The following is a 14,893-nucleotide window of genomic DNA, read 5'->3' on the forward strand; positions in this document are numbered from 1 at the left end:
ACTGGCCAGATAGGAAGCACAATCCCAACAAGCCTAGCTTGTGGGTATGATTCCAAATGGGGTATACTCTGCTATACCAAGATAGGGGAGAAACATCTTCCACCCTATGGGTGATAGATAGGGGTGATACCCTATTGTCCAAAGATCCCTCAACCCTAGGAGCCCTACATCTCAATTCCTCACCCTGGTAGCTCAAACAGGGGTGAATAGTTAGCTTAGTGTCCTCAATTAGCCCTGCTCTTTGTAGATAAAAAAAACATATCAATGTCCTCATAACTGATACCAGCTTAAACGTCTCATTGAATAGCTCCATCATACTGCTCATATATTACCAAGAGCAACAGTCCTCTGATTTCCTATTCATGCAATTCATTACATAAAATATAATGTTAGAATAAATACATGTAACAAAAGGATACCTTATTCATAATCCCTCTCATGGAGGCAGTAACCACAAGCCTAAGCTTGTCTCATATAGCGCCACTGTCTCAATACAAGGAAATATCTCATACCCAACAATCTACATGATTCTCTGCCAATCAAATCCCACTCTTTATTGTTGCAATGTATCATTTTCGTATCGAGAACCTGCTCAAACAACTCTTCAGAAAGATTCGTTAACCAAACATCCCCACAACTAGCCATGTTAGTAACCATGTACTCAACCTCGACTGTTCCTAAAGCTATGGACTTCTATTTCCTTCTCATAAAAAATGTTATGGAATATCCTAATTTAAAGTATCACCCAAATGTGCTCTTTTTGTCCATAATGCTTTCTATCCCAATCAATCATTAGTGTATTTGTGCATTCATATATCCCTGGAAGTACATTTCAAATCAATATTGATCGTGCCATGAAAATATCTCAAAAATGTGCTTGGCGGAAACCCAATGTGTATGAAGCGGCTCAATCATGAATTGACTCAGATTTTTCTCTACAGAACATATATCTAAATGGGTGTTCACACGAAACATAAATGCATCAATCATCTATCGATTTCCAAGTCAGGTTCAGCAAAATATCTACATAATTTAATTCCATCCGGGTGTCAAATGATTTTCATTCCATCATGCCAATCAACTTCACGACATCCATTTTTAAACTTTTAATCCCTGAAAGTAGTGTATCATGCCACGGTATTCTATTTCGATCTTAGAGGCCAATTCCCTCTTACTTTGATCATCAGAGGATTGTTACATGCCAAGAATAGATCATCAACATATGAAACCAAAATCAAAGGCATACCTTGGACCACCTTTGAAGTAGAGGTTTGAATTGGCACATATTCCAAGGTTCACTAGGATGTCAAGCTCAGAAATCTTGCTTCAAACCATATAATTCATTTTGCAATCATATACTGACCAAACCAATCTGCTCATCCTCAAACAATTTAATTTTGTTTAATCAAATCAACTAAGTCTATTTATCAAGCCTTAAATTCCAAACCAAATCTAATATTATAGCCATTAATTTTTTTTGCCAATATTGTTGACAAACTCTTCGGATCAGATGTCAAGAAGATCTCACACCCAAATACCAAGTTACAACAACCTTTTGTTTACCACTAAATATCCAACCAAACTCTATCAATTTGTCCTCATGATCATCATCTATGTCCCTGTTGGCCGCTCTAATTGTTTTCACAATTCGAGCTCCACATAAATTGTCAACCCGAGAAGGTCTTTTTATTCCAAAGGTAATAGCGCACTGGATATGCTCAATTTCAAAAGCAGCTCAATGTTGTAGTAAAAGAAAGACACACATTCATCAACCTATCAATTTACACTCTACTTAATTAAAGCCGAAGTCAATTAAATTATAGCAGAAACGATTTCTCTGTTACAGCAAAGGAAAATAAATCTATAAGGAAAGAAATCATTCAACCATAGCAGGAACAGGACCCTATTCCTTGGTGGGAACTTCAGCACCTGCTGCCTGGCACTAATCACACTGTAAAAGAAGTAGCCTCAAGAGGTCAAGACCCTATTCCCAGGAACAGGAACCTTCAGCACTTGTCCTCTTGTTTCTAATCACACTGCAGGTAAAAGAAAGCAATCAATGGGAGCAAGACCCTATCCCTTCGTGCAGGGATCTTCAGCACATGCTCTCATCATCCACTCGTGCATTCAATACGTGTAGCGCTAAGAAACAGAGTATCGCAAACCATGTAACTAGTGTTTCAGAAACAGAATTAAAGAAAATACAAATACATAAAGAAATAAACAACTACAGAAACAAAAGGGGTGGATCTTGTGAGGAAGGCGGGCCCTTTCCTTCTCACAAGATTCCCCAGGAGAAAGAATTAAACTGGAACGCTCAAAACAAGTCTTTATTCATCTGTCAAGAAACTGATACATTACAAAAAGGAGACTAGCTCCTGTCTCACACAATGCTGTTCTATGAATTACAGTTCGATCCCCCTCTAATGATGATGTCTCCTCTTTTTAAAGAGGAGACATCATTTACAATTTACACAAGAGCGAATATCTCGATTCTGTTCAAAACAAGACTATTCTGTTCTTTCTTAAAAAGAGATACTGTTACAACCGAGACAACAGAAGTGCTATCTTCAAGGTAATCCAGGTAACCGTATCTTCGGCCTGCTGCTATTATCCACAAAAAGTTCTTCCAGAATCGCAAATTACGCATAACGGGATTTGCGTGCTTGACGGCTGTTTCAGCAACTGAGTTAGCTGTTTCAGCATCGGGACCAGCTGTTTCAGCAACGGGACCAGCTGTTTCAGCAACGGAGTCGGCTGTTTCAGCAACGAAGTTAGCTGTTTCAGCAACGGCCGCTCGTTCCCAACAAGGCATATAACTTATCTGCGATCTTTGACTTGTGTTAGCAACAATACACTTCAATAATTGATAAAATATAAGAGTATTATGGAATTAAATGTAAGACAGATTAACCATATAATAAAGAAGAGGTTTCTATATACCTTGGGATAAAGTGAATGATAAAGACATTGAGGTTCATGGTTTTAAGAGTAAAGTGATGTCGAAATATATAGCAAAAATGGTACATAGTGGAGTCCTAACAGTCCCTATATGTGAATGCATACACCAAGGATAAGTCATATAAGTTATATCCATTCATTATTAGATCATTGCATATTGAATCATATTTTTTTATACTTCAACCAATGTTCCAATTCCAATGATTTCAATACAAAATCAATTACTGAATACTAAATTTAATCGTTGAGAGTCATTATGCTTATATTATCATGCTTCATCAAGGCAAATCACCTTTATCAAGTACCAAATATGATCAAAACCCTAACTTGTTATCACTGTGAATTCAATCAAGAAATAAGCCCAAACATATCTATGAAATTTCAAGCTTCATGTGAAAATATTAAGACATTATCAATTATGCAAGCCAATATTTCTCATCTATATTAATTCAAGTCAATAAGTGAAATCTTATCAAGCCCTTGCAACTGTTACCAAATCCTCTCATTCACTAGCCCAAATGATCAAGTCAAGGCAAACAACATACATATTTTCAAACACAAGATTAGCCAATACATTCACAGTCTCTATAATAAGTCAAACATTATGTTGATATAAAAAAAACTTCCTTCTCATAGAACTCCCCCATCATCTACTCCATGACAGTAGGTCTGTCATACTCCATGTGTGCTCCTAATCTCGTGCATAATACTTCAGTTTGTATCCTATAGGCTCAATCACACCCATAGGCCTTCTCCATGTAGTTGTGAGGCCTATAACCACACTCTTAAGCCTTTCTCCCAATGGATGGGGCTTGAACTAGGAGAAATATTCTCTTCTCAGATCAGAATTTATAAAATTCATTCAACAAGATCAAATGGTTATTTATGACTAGAAACCTTGCTCCAACAATCAAGAGTCATCAAAAAATAATAGTAGGTGTTAAAATCTCATGAAAATTTTATCCCTGTAAAGGGGAAACCACTTCAGTCATCATTATTCAAAACATCAACTTGTTTATCATAATATTGCCATGCATTAGTAGAACTGCTAGATCATGAAATCAGATTCTTAGACATATATGCATCATATTCATAACATATTAACATTAGTTACATCATCACATATGAAAATGACATCAAAATTTCATCAAGGGTTAGAGTCATATAGTTAGGGCAACTGACAGGTGTATCATCATACTTCAAGGATAAAATTCACTACATCACTTCCTTATCACATTACTTAATCATCAAGTAAGGGCATCCAATTTTTTCATATTGTCAAATTTACTAAAGTTAGAAAAACCTAATCAAGGTCAACAAGGAGATCCTAAGCATCAATCTTATTGTTACACTTTTATAATCAAGATTACCATGCTTATCACAAGCAGTATCAAGTCACAATATATCAAAAACAATGCATCTAGGAAATTCATCATGTCTAAAATGTAAGATACTTGCCAATATCAAGTGCGCCAATATATCACATGTGTCAGAAATCAAACTTACTTTCATATGCATGAATGATTCATTTATGAAGGCGATATTCAACATACCTCAAGGCTTAACTAGCAATCCAACATTGCAAAACAATACATTATACATAGTTTGAAGTATTCAGATACCTTTGCATCTTATAGCTCTTATTTTTCATTGGTAGTTGTAGTACTTGTAGTTTTTGGATGCTCCTTCAGAAACTTTGAAAAAATTCCCTTAGGTACTTCCTTCATTTTTTAGCACCATCTCTTGCACTAGCTTTCTTTTCCTACACCTTATATGATCCTCAAGAAGGATTTTCTTATCACATCTCATCTACAGGTTATAAGTACTCAAATATTCATGATGAAAGTATAAGAAATAATCAAAACAACAAGAATATTGTCATAAATAAATAACATAAATATAAAAGGTACTTATCTTTTAAATGAGAAGTGATCATCTCCCTCTTGAGCCAATCTTCAAGAGTTAGTAATGACCATTATCCATGTAACAATTTTTCCTTCCATATTTCTATCAACTTCATCAACAGCCAAGGCCTAATTGAGACTATCCCATCTAGGGCTACATCAAACCTGTCGTAAGTGCTATAACATCTTCACATTGATCATTACCCATGGTATCTAGATTGCATATGTCAAACATTTGTCATAATCAAGGGTTTCTTCCAAACCCTAACCTCATAATATCCATCAAACCCTAATAACCAGACTGTCTATGGTTTTCTCCAAATGCTAGCCATATTTTAGGTCTCCTCCATATTCTCTTGCTTCCATCAATGGTGTCTTCATAGGGGTGATCTTCAATGAATTTTCTTTAGCCCAGCTCTAATACCTTGTTAATTTTTCTTAAGGTTATATTGTTACTTTCTTTAGATAATTGCATTTCATTATTTACGCATCAAATTCTCCCCACAACATTATAACATTATTTAGAAACATATGCAATTATGTAGAAAGAACAATATCATCAACAATGCAGCGGAATATAAAGGAACAATAGAACAAAAACATTCACACATAGAGACACTAGTATTGGTCGGAGACTAGGGAAAAACCCCACAAGGGGGAAAATCATTTCAAATTTTTCTTCTTATTAGATTTTCATTGAATGTTTCAGTAAAGAGAAGAGTACAATGATTCATATCCTCAACCATAAAACTATCTAGCAAAATCAACTAAACTACATCCAAGAGATGAACCCAATAATGTTAATAACCAAAACCTTGATTCATAAGCATGTGGTCAATTGTCACTGTCTACGGTCTACTGTCAAAAACTGAGATCAACTGCATTCAATTGAAAAATCAAACCCTAGGTTCCAACTGAATGCAGAGAGAGATGTGTGTGACATTGAAATGCTCTAACTGCACACATAGGCTTGCCTATCTATGGTTGCAACCAAAAATATCCTGAAGCATGCCTACGGATGGGAACCAAAAACCCTAATCACACTTGTGAGCTTCAGACCCTATGTGAACCAACTTTCGTGAACTAACCTCAGACCCATGCAAGACAAAACAAAGAAAGAAGAATGATGGATGATCTCCAAATGAGGGTCACTTGACTTGTATTTATAGCCCTCCATGGATGTCCAATTTCTCTTTTGGGTCAACTTGTCCTTTTGTGCACATGTGAGTTTCCATAATAAAACTATAATTTTCCTTAAACAAATTAATTTCTTCGAAGGGCTAGTATGGGTCTTCCTTGATGAAGAAGATTGTCCAAAGAAGGGAATTTGTCCCTAATCTGCAAAAACTAACATATTCCAGGACATCTTCAGATCTGTGCGAACCAACCTTAGACCTGTGCGAGACAAAACAAAGAAATAAGAATGATAGATGATCTCCAAATGAGAGTCACTTGACTTGTATTTATAGCCATCCATGGATGTCCAATATCTCTTTTGGGCCAACCTGTCCTTTTGTGCACATGTGGGTTTCCATAATAAAAATATATTTTCCTTAAACAAATTAATTCCTTCCAAGGGCTAGTATGGGTCTTCCTTGATGAGGAAGATTGTCCAAAGGAGGGAATTCATCCCTAATCTGCCCAAACTAACATATTCCAGGACACAACAACACATTCCTCCTATAGACTTTAAGATTGATACAACATGAATCCCAAAATACAAACGGACAAATCACAAAGCGATTAAAGCTACAATGTACAAATTCTTAATGTAAACCAATTCAACAAGTTACAAGTTCTCAAAATGACCAATGCAGTGTAGAAATTTTGAATAATTTAACACATATTCAATGGAGATTATCCTGATCATGTACTAATGCGGAAAACATACACAATACATAAGCTCCTCTACATTGATCAAGAATATAGCAGCATCAATAACAATAAAACATCAAGAGCATTCACACATTAACACAGTATGTATCACGGGGAAAGCATCTCGCTAAAAACCCCACACTATCTGTATATTAATGATTGAGTCATGTAACATTACACAGCATAATACTTCTCACAAGTATCTCCACCTCTGTTACACACAATACAGCTCAGATTTGATCTCCAAATCTCTCCCGTTGCTTGCCTGCCTCCACTGCTCAATACCTGCTCAAGAACTGATGAGAATTGCTTCCAAAACTCGATTTTCACCTGCAAAATAGTCACTCACTCTTTGTGGACGTGAGCAAAGGCTAAAATGTGGGCCAAATACGTGAGCAAACTCATTGGCATACTCAATCCTTTGATTGTGCAAGATCTGGTGCACAACTATAGTCACAACTGATAGCAATCTGATTCTCTACCACCTGTCCCTGTTGAACTGAACATGCACTGACATGCAACTGAGTTAACTGATGTATTCTTTAGTTGTATTATGAGTTAATAATTAGTTTAACAACTCATCATTAGTCTATCTGTAGTTAGACTAACTACAACCAATTTAACTAAGTTAAACTGAACACAACTCCATCAACTGTACCTCCAGTCCACTAAACTCAACTCACTTGAGTTCTAACTGAAGTCATGCATGCAACAACTCAACTGACTCATAAGAAAAACGAATTTCCTTCTGACAGCTGCATGTGCCACTTCCGTAGCTCAAACTGAAGTGCTCCAAGAGAATAAGATTAAGTTTATAGTCCAAATATTATTGTGAGATAATAATATTTGACTTTTCTATTTTTGACAGCTAGTCTAAAAATAGACTTGATCACTCACACTGTGATCACTCACACTTTCATCAAAAATAGAAGTCCATCTATTTTCCCAACTTGATCAATCATCCATAAACATAGACATGATCCATATGTCTAAAAATAGACATAGTCTAAAAATAGACTTGCGCCAAAAATAGCCTGCGGGCCCACTTAGTGAAGGCGACTCTTTTCACTAAGCTCCATCATCTTGTTGCAATCTCAACACTCCCTCTCGACAAGATATGGATTATCAGCAACCCCTATCCTGCCTCGGTGGTACTCGAATTTGCCCCTGGTGAGAGCCTTCGTCAGAATATCAGCATCCTGATCCTCCGTTGGAATGTACAAAAGTAACATGATCCTCCGCTGCACACAATCTCTGATATGATGGTACCTGATGTCAATATGTTTAGATCTATCATGAAATACAGGATTAGCCGAGAGTTTAATGCAACTCTGGTTATCACAGTAAATCACAGTAGGATCCAAATGAGAACCGAACAAACCAACCAGGATCTTCCTCATCCATATAGCCTCGCATGCAGCCAAACTTGCTGCCATATACTCGGCCTCCGCTGAACTGAGTACCACGGATCTCTGCTTCCTGCTGTACCAAGAAACTGTTGTCGATCCGATACTGAAGACCCCTCCTGATGTGCTCTTTCTGTCTGTTGGGCTCCCTGCCCAATCTGCATCCGTGAAGCCACATAGCTTCACCTCATCCTCCTGTCTGTACCACAAACCATATCCCGATGTGCCTCTCAAGTAGCGCAATACATGCTTGCCCGCCTTCCAGAAGAGCTTGGTAGGCTTAACCATAGCTTGTGAAAGCTGGTTAACTGCATAGCATATATCAGGTCGTGTATTGACCAAATACATCAGCGACCCCACCAACTGTCGATAAACAGTGGCATCCACTTCTTCTCCCGAAGTGGCATCCTCCTTCCTCCAACCTCCAGGAAGAGGAGTATCAACAGGCTTGCAGCCATGCATGTTGAACTTCTCCAGTATCTCCCGAGCATACTTGCCCTGAGAAACAAACAGTCCACCACTGCGCTGCCATATTTCCAATCCTAGGAAATAGTGAAGGAGGCCCAAATCCTTCATCTAAAACTCTGTAGCAAGATCCTTCTTGCATGACAGTATCAACAGCTCATCACCCGTTAGAATCAAATCATCAACATACAGTACAATGATAAGCAACTTACCCTCCACCACAATCTGGTATAGGTTCGGATCCGCCTCGCTCTTGGAGAATCCAAGTCCTGTGAAATAGCTGTCTATCCGTGTGTACCAAGCACGTGGTGCTTGCTTCAACCCATACAGCGCTCTCTTGAGCCTGCACACATGTGACTCGCTGCTGAAGACTTCAAAGCCTTCGGGTTGCTCAATGTACACCTCCTCCTCAATGACTCCGTTGAGGAATGCAGTCTTCACATCCATCTGATGAATGTGCCATCCCATCTGCGCTGAGAGAGCAAGAATCGTCCGTATGGAAGAATACCTTGCGATAGGTGCAAAGGTCTCCTCATAATCGATCCCCTCAATCTGTGAAAAGCCTCGGGCAACAAATCTTGCCTTGTACTTCTCCACACTCCCGTCAGCTGCCTGCTTAACTTTGTAGATCCATCTCGAACCTACCACTGATTTCCCTTCCGGTCTAGGAACAATCTCCCATGCACTGTTTCTGACAATAGAATCATACTCTTCCACCATGGCGTCTACCCATGCGGGATCCTCCACAGCTTCCTCGAAAGAGGATGGCTCAGTCACAACACACTTGCTCATAAGAGCCATGTATCCAGTGTACCGATCAGGTGACTGTCTCTGCCTGCGTTGGGCTGTAGGTGGTCCTACAACTTTCTCTGCATCTTGAGCCAGTCGCTCAGCTTCTGTCAAGCGCTTTCGCCCTCTGATGGTTGGCACTGCATGAGTGGTCTCTTCCACTCCATGAACCTCGTCCTGTGGCTGATCCACGTCCTGAAGCTCATCCTTAGGAACTAATAGCTCCTCATCTGCATGCAAGTGTAGCTCCCTCTCAAGCGAACACTTCATGGCTTTCTCCTCCTGAAATTTTATATCCCGTCGCACAACAGTTTTACCACTGTCTGGCAAATACACACGATAGTTGTGGGGCGTATCAGTGTACCCCACAAATATCCCAACCTCTGCAGTCGGTTCCAACTTCTTTCTGGCATCCTTCGTCACATGCATGTAAACGTTAGCACCAAAAATCCTCAAATGAGAAAGATCAGGCTTCTTACCAGAATAAGCCTCCTCGGGTGTACTCATGCCAAGTATCCTATGAGGACAACGGTTCTGCACATAAATTGTTGTATTGCATGCTTCCGCCCACAAGTGAAGGGGTAGGCCCTGATCATGCAACATTGCCCGTGCAGCACCCACAATCGTTCTGTTCTTCCGCTCAGCTACCCCGTTCTGCTGTGGGTTATGGGGAGCTATGAGCTCTCTACGAATCCCTTCTGCCTTGCAGAAATCCTTGAACTCGTCCGAGATGTATTCACCACCATTATCGCTCCTAAGAGCCTTCACCTTCTTCCCCGACTCCTTCTCGACCAGTGCTTTGAATTCACAGAACTTTGAATATGTCTCGCTCTTCTTCTGCATGAAGAAGATCCAGCACTTACGAGAGAAATCATCAACAAAAATCACATAATACCTGTGTTTTGCTGTCGAAGCAACTGAGAAAGGTCCACACACGTCTGTGTGAATTCTCTCAAGGATCGTCGTGGCGTGACTATCCTTCTCGTGAAAGGTGGCTTTCACAAACTTCCCCAAAGTACACCCCTTGCATTGATCTGACTGCGCAAGTGTGCCTTTAGGAAGCCCTGTAGTGATCTGCTGCAGTATCTTCAAGGCTCCATGGTGAAGGTGACCCAATCTCCTGTGCCACAACTCGCCATCATCCCGGCTCACCAATCCTTCTGCCTTGCCTGCCATTGCTGCGCATCCATCTACATGCAACTGATAAAGGTTCCTCACTCGAACCCCTATCTTCCGGGTCTCACCAGTTGTCTTGCTGCGCAGGAAGGCCTTTCCCTCGCTGAAAACAACATCATACCCCTTGTCTTCTAACATCGCCACTGAGATGAGATTCTTCTTCAATCCTGGAACATGCATGACTTCCTTCAATACAAAGGGTTTACCAGACTCCCTCTCAAAGGAAATGGTACCGATACCGGTCGCACTGTATCTACCATCATCACCCATCTCGATGTGCACTCCAAGATCTTTGTCCTCCAGATCAGAGAACAAATCTCTATCTCCCGTCATGTGAAAAGACGCACCACTGTCCAGAAACCACACTGATCCCATCACACTTGAAACCAAGCATGCGATCAATGAAAAATCAAGCTCAAACTGAGAAGCTAAAGCCTCTCCCCCTGCAGATCCAGCAGCTTGCTTGTTCTTCTTCTTCTGCGGACAATTTGTGGCATAGTGTCCATGCTGGTGACAGTGAAAACACTTCACCTTGGACATATCCTGCTTCTTGCCTTTCGCACCAGACTGAGAAGCTTTCTTGCTCTTCCCTTTCTTTGCTTTGGCAGCCAAAGCACAATTCTCTTCATCAGCTCCCTTTGACGAAGATCCGTCCCTGGTACTCCGCCTGATCTCCTCCTGCACAAGATCTGACCATAGTCTTTCCCATCCTGGAAACTTCTCCCGACCATTGACAGAGTCCTGATAGGAATGCCAACTCTTCGGAAGACCAAGGAGAGCCAAGCTCACCAAGTCCTCATCATCGACAGTAACCCCCACACTTCCCAGCTCATCTCGACACTGAGTGAACTTCGTGAGATACTTGGGAATACTGTCTCCCTTCTCGCATTTGATGTTTCTGAGTTTATCTTTGAGCGCCAGCTTCCTCTGATCGCTCTTGCTTTGGAATAATTCTGTTAATGATTTCCACATCAAATATGGAGTAGCCTTTCCATGGAGGCTGGACACAATGTGATCCTTCACGCCCTCCAACAGAATTCTTCGACATTTTGCGATCTTCTTTTGCCAAGCATCAGCTTGAGTAGCATCAGTAGGCTTTGGGATATCCGTATCTATGAATTGCTTCAGCCCGTTATCATCCAATACTGCCTCCATCCTGTCCTTCCATGCAATATAGTTTGAGCTGCCCTCAAGAGCATACTCCAATCGCAATCCGTTGAAAGACATTGCTGCGTTGTCACCAAGAAAACATTGCTGCAAATTCGAATTCCACCAGCAACCAACTCAACTGCTTCCGATCAACCCTCGCTTGATATCCTGTAAAAATCTCTTCTACAAATCAAGCTGCTCTGATACCATGTAGAAACTTTTTCTACAATTATCTAGCTCTGATACCATGTAGAAATTTTGAATAATTTAACACATATTCAATGGAGATTATCCTGATCATGTACTAATGCGGAAAACATACACAATACATAAGCTCCTCTACGTTGATCAAGAATATAGCAGCATCAATAACAATAAAACATCAAGAGCATTCACACATTAACACAGTATGTATCACGGGGAAAGCATCTCACTAAAAACCCCACACTATCTGTATATTAATGATTGAGTCATGTAACATTACACAGCATAATACTTCTCACAAGTATCTCCACCTCTGTTACACACAATACAGCTCAGATTTGATCTCCAAATCTCTCCCGCTGCTTGCCTGCCTCCACTGCTCAATACCTGCTCAAGAACTGATGAGAATTTCTTCCCAAACTCGATTTTCACCTGCAAAATAGTCACTCACTCTTTGTGGACGTGAGCAAAGGCTAAAATGCGGGCCAAATACGTGAGCAAACTCATTGGCATACTCAATCCTTTGATTGTGCAAGATCTGGTGCACAACTATAGTCACAACTGATAGCAATCTGATTCTCTACCACCTGTCCCTGTTGAACTGAACATGCACTGACATGCAACTGAGTTAACTGATGTATTCTTTAGTTGTATTATGAGTTAATAATTAGTTTAACAACTCATCATTAGTCTATCTGCAGTTAGACTAACTACAACCAGTTTAACTAAGTTAAACTGAACACAACTCCATCAACTGTACCTCTAGTCCACTAAACTCAACTCACTTGAGTTCTAACTGAAGTCATGCATGCAACAACTCAACTGACTCATAAGAAAAACGAATTTCCTTCTGACAGCTGCATGTGCCACTTCCGTAGCTCAAACTGAAGTGCTCCAAGAGAATAAGATTAAGTTTATAGTCCAAATATTATTGTGAGATAATAATAGACTTTTCTATTTTTGACAGCCAGTCTAAAAATAGACTTGATCACTCACACTGTGATCACTCACACTTTCATCAAAAATAGAAGTCCATCTATTTTCCCAACTTGATCAATCATCCATAAACATAGACATGATCCATATGTCTAAAAATAGACTTGCACCAAAAATAGCCTGCGGGCCCACTTAGTGAAGGCGACTCTTTTCACTAAGCTCCATCATCTTGTTGCAATCTCAACATGCAGAAGAATAAATTATGAATTAATAATAGTTCACATCAGAAATTGATTCAGTGTAACCACGGGGTTTCAATTCATTAACAATTACACAACTTATGTTTGTTGTTCATTGCGCCATTCATACAAAAATATCTTCCAATTCACACAGATTCGAAGGTAGATGCATGCTTTTCCTTAAAAACTATAGTTACATAGAGAAACAATGATTTCCTCTTTTATCTCCCTCTCCCTTTTCCTCCCCCACCGCCAACCCCCACCCCGCCCAGCCCCCAAGAACATCCCAAACACTATTTTCTTATTATTTCCCAAAAGAAACTGACCATGAAAACCAAGAGTCACAAAAATGTGAATCATTTCCCTTCTCCACAAAATAAGTGAAACTGAAAAATATATTTATAATAGAAAAATAATTTCTCCACCAAAGTCACTCCTAAATTAAATATTCAAACTTTCGTAATAAAACATTATAAAAAAATCTCCAGCATTACCATGTTACCATCACATCACATTAGTAAGCTATTTCCCATTCTTCGAAATTTTTTGTGCTTGACCTATGCACATGCATCAAACTCCCAAGGTGAAAAAATATTCATGGTCTCCAGACCATGTGTTGATGATGTGAATCTTCCTTGATCCCAAGCTTTATGTTTTCGTTGGTCCTTCTCCTTGTCAAGCTTTTGCTCTATTGTTTTCTTATTCATCCTTCCAGGTTTCCATAATTTATGTTGTAGTCTTCATCCTTCTTTGCTGATAAAAAATTTCTCTACTATCTACAATATGTTGTCCTTTATTCTCCTCTGCCTTGCATACCTCTTCTATTGATATTTCTTCAACATAAACTTCCTTAATTTGTCTATTTCCACATCCAACATGAGTATGATGTGGGAATTAGGGAAAGAGGTGTTGGAAGCTCAAGGCATTCTAGAAGTGCTTCCCAACAACATTATCACCCAACAAGGAGGTTCACTACCTCAAAATTAGGAAGCAGCTCAAGTGTACCGCCAATCAAAAAGTAAAAGATAAGATCAGACAGGGATAATTTACAGGGGGATATTAGAAAAATTAAACCTCCCACATCCAATGGGGAACATAATAAAGGAGAAGAAGTTGAGGCTTATTGGAGATGAGGAAGTACCTATAATTGTACAATTATTCCTCAAATCTGGAAGCCATAATTTCCATTTACCACTTAAAGGGAAAGGCTAATTTATTGTGGGAACATCTCGAGGTAGTGAAGCACCTGGATGAAAGGAAAATTACGTGGAGTAAATTCAAGGAATATTTCCAAAAGAAATATTTGTCATAACACTAATATAAGAGAAAAATGCAAGAATTCTTCGAGATCCAATTGGGGAACATGACCATGGAGGAGTATGGTCGAAATTTCATTGAGTTGTTGAGGTATGTGAGATTTATTAAAGATGGAAAAGTTAAAATTCAGATATATGTCAGTGGGTTTCCATCTTTTCATGGTGTCAGGCTTAAATTTGATTATCCAAAAACCCTAGATGTTGCCATGAGAAATGCGGAACAATTTTATGAGTAGGCCAAGAATAAATTAGTCCTTGAAATGACTTTGGACAACAAGAAAAATAATTTCAAGGAACAGATGAAGAAAGGGTTTAATCCCTCACCTTTCAAGAATAGTTCCCAGGTAAATTTGTAGACATCGCCGGCCCTTAATGAGTCAAGAGGGGGTGATTTTTCAAATATCAAACCTCAATTCTATCCCATTAAATGTTGGGGTTGTGAAGGAGATCATAGATACAGGGATTGTCCATGC

The sequence above is a fragment of the Pinus tabuliformis genome, chromosome Q, assembly GCF_031772625.1.
Source record: "Pinus tabuliformis cultivar Carrire ecotype Pingquan chromosome Q, CPIR1, whole genome shotgun sequence".
Lineage (NCBI taxonomy): Eukaryota > Viridiplantae > Streptophyta > Pinopsida > Pinales > Pinaceae > Pinus > Pinus tabuliformis.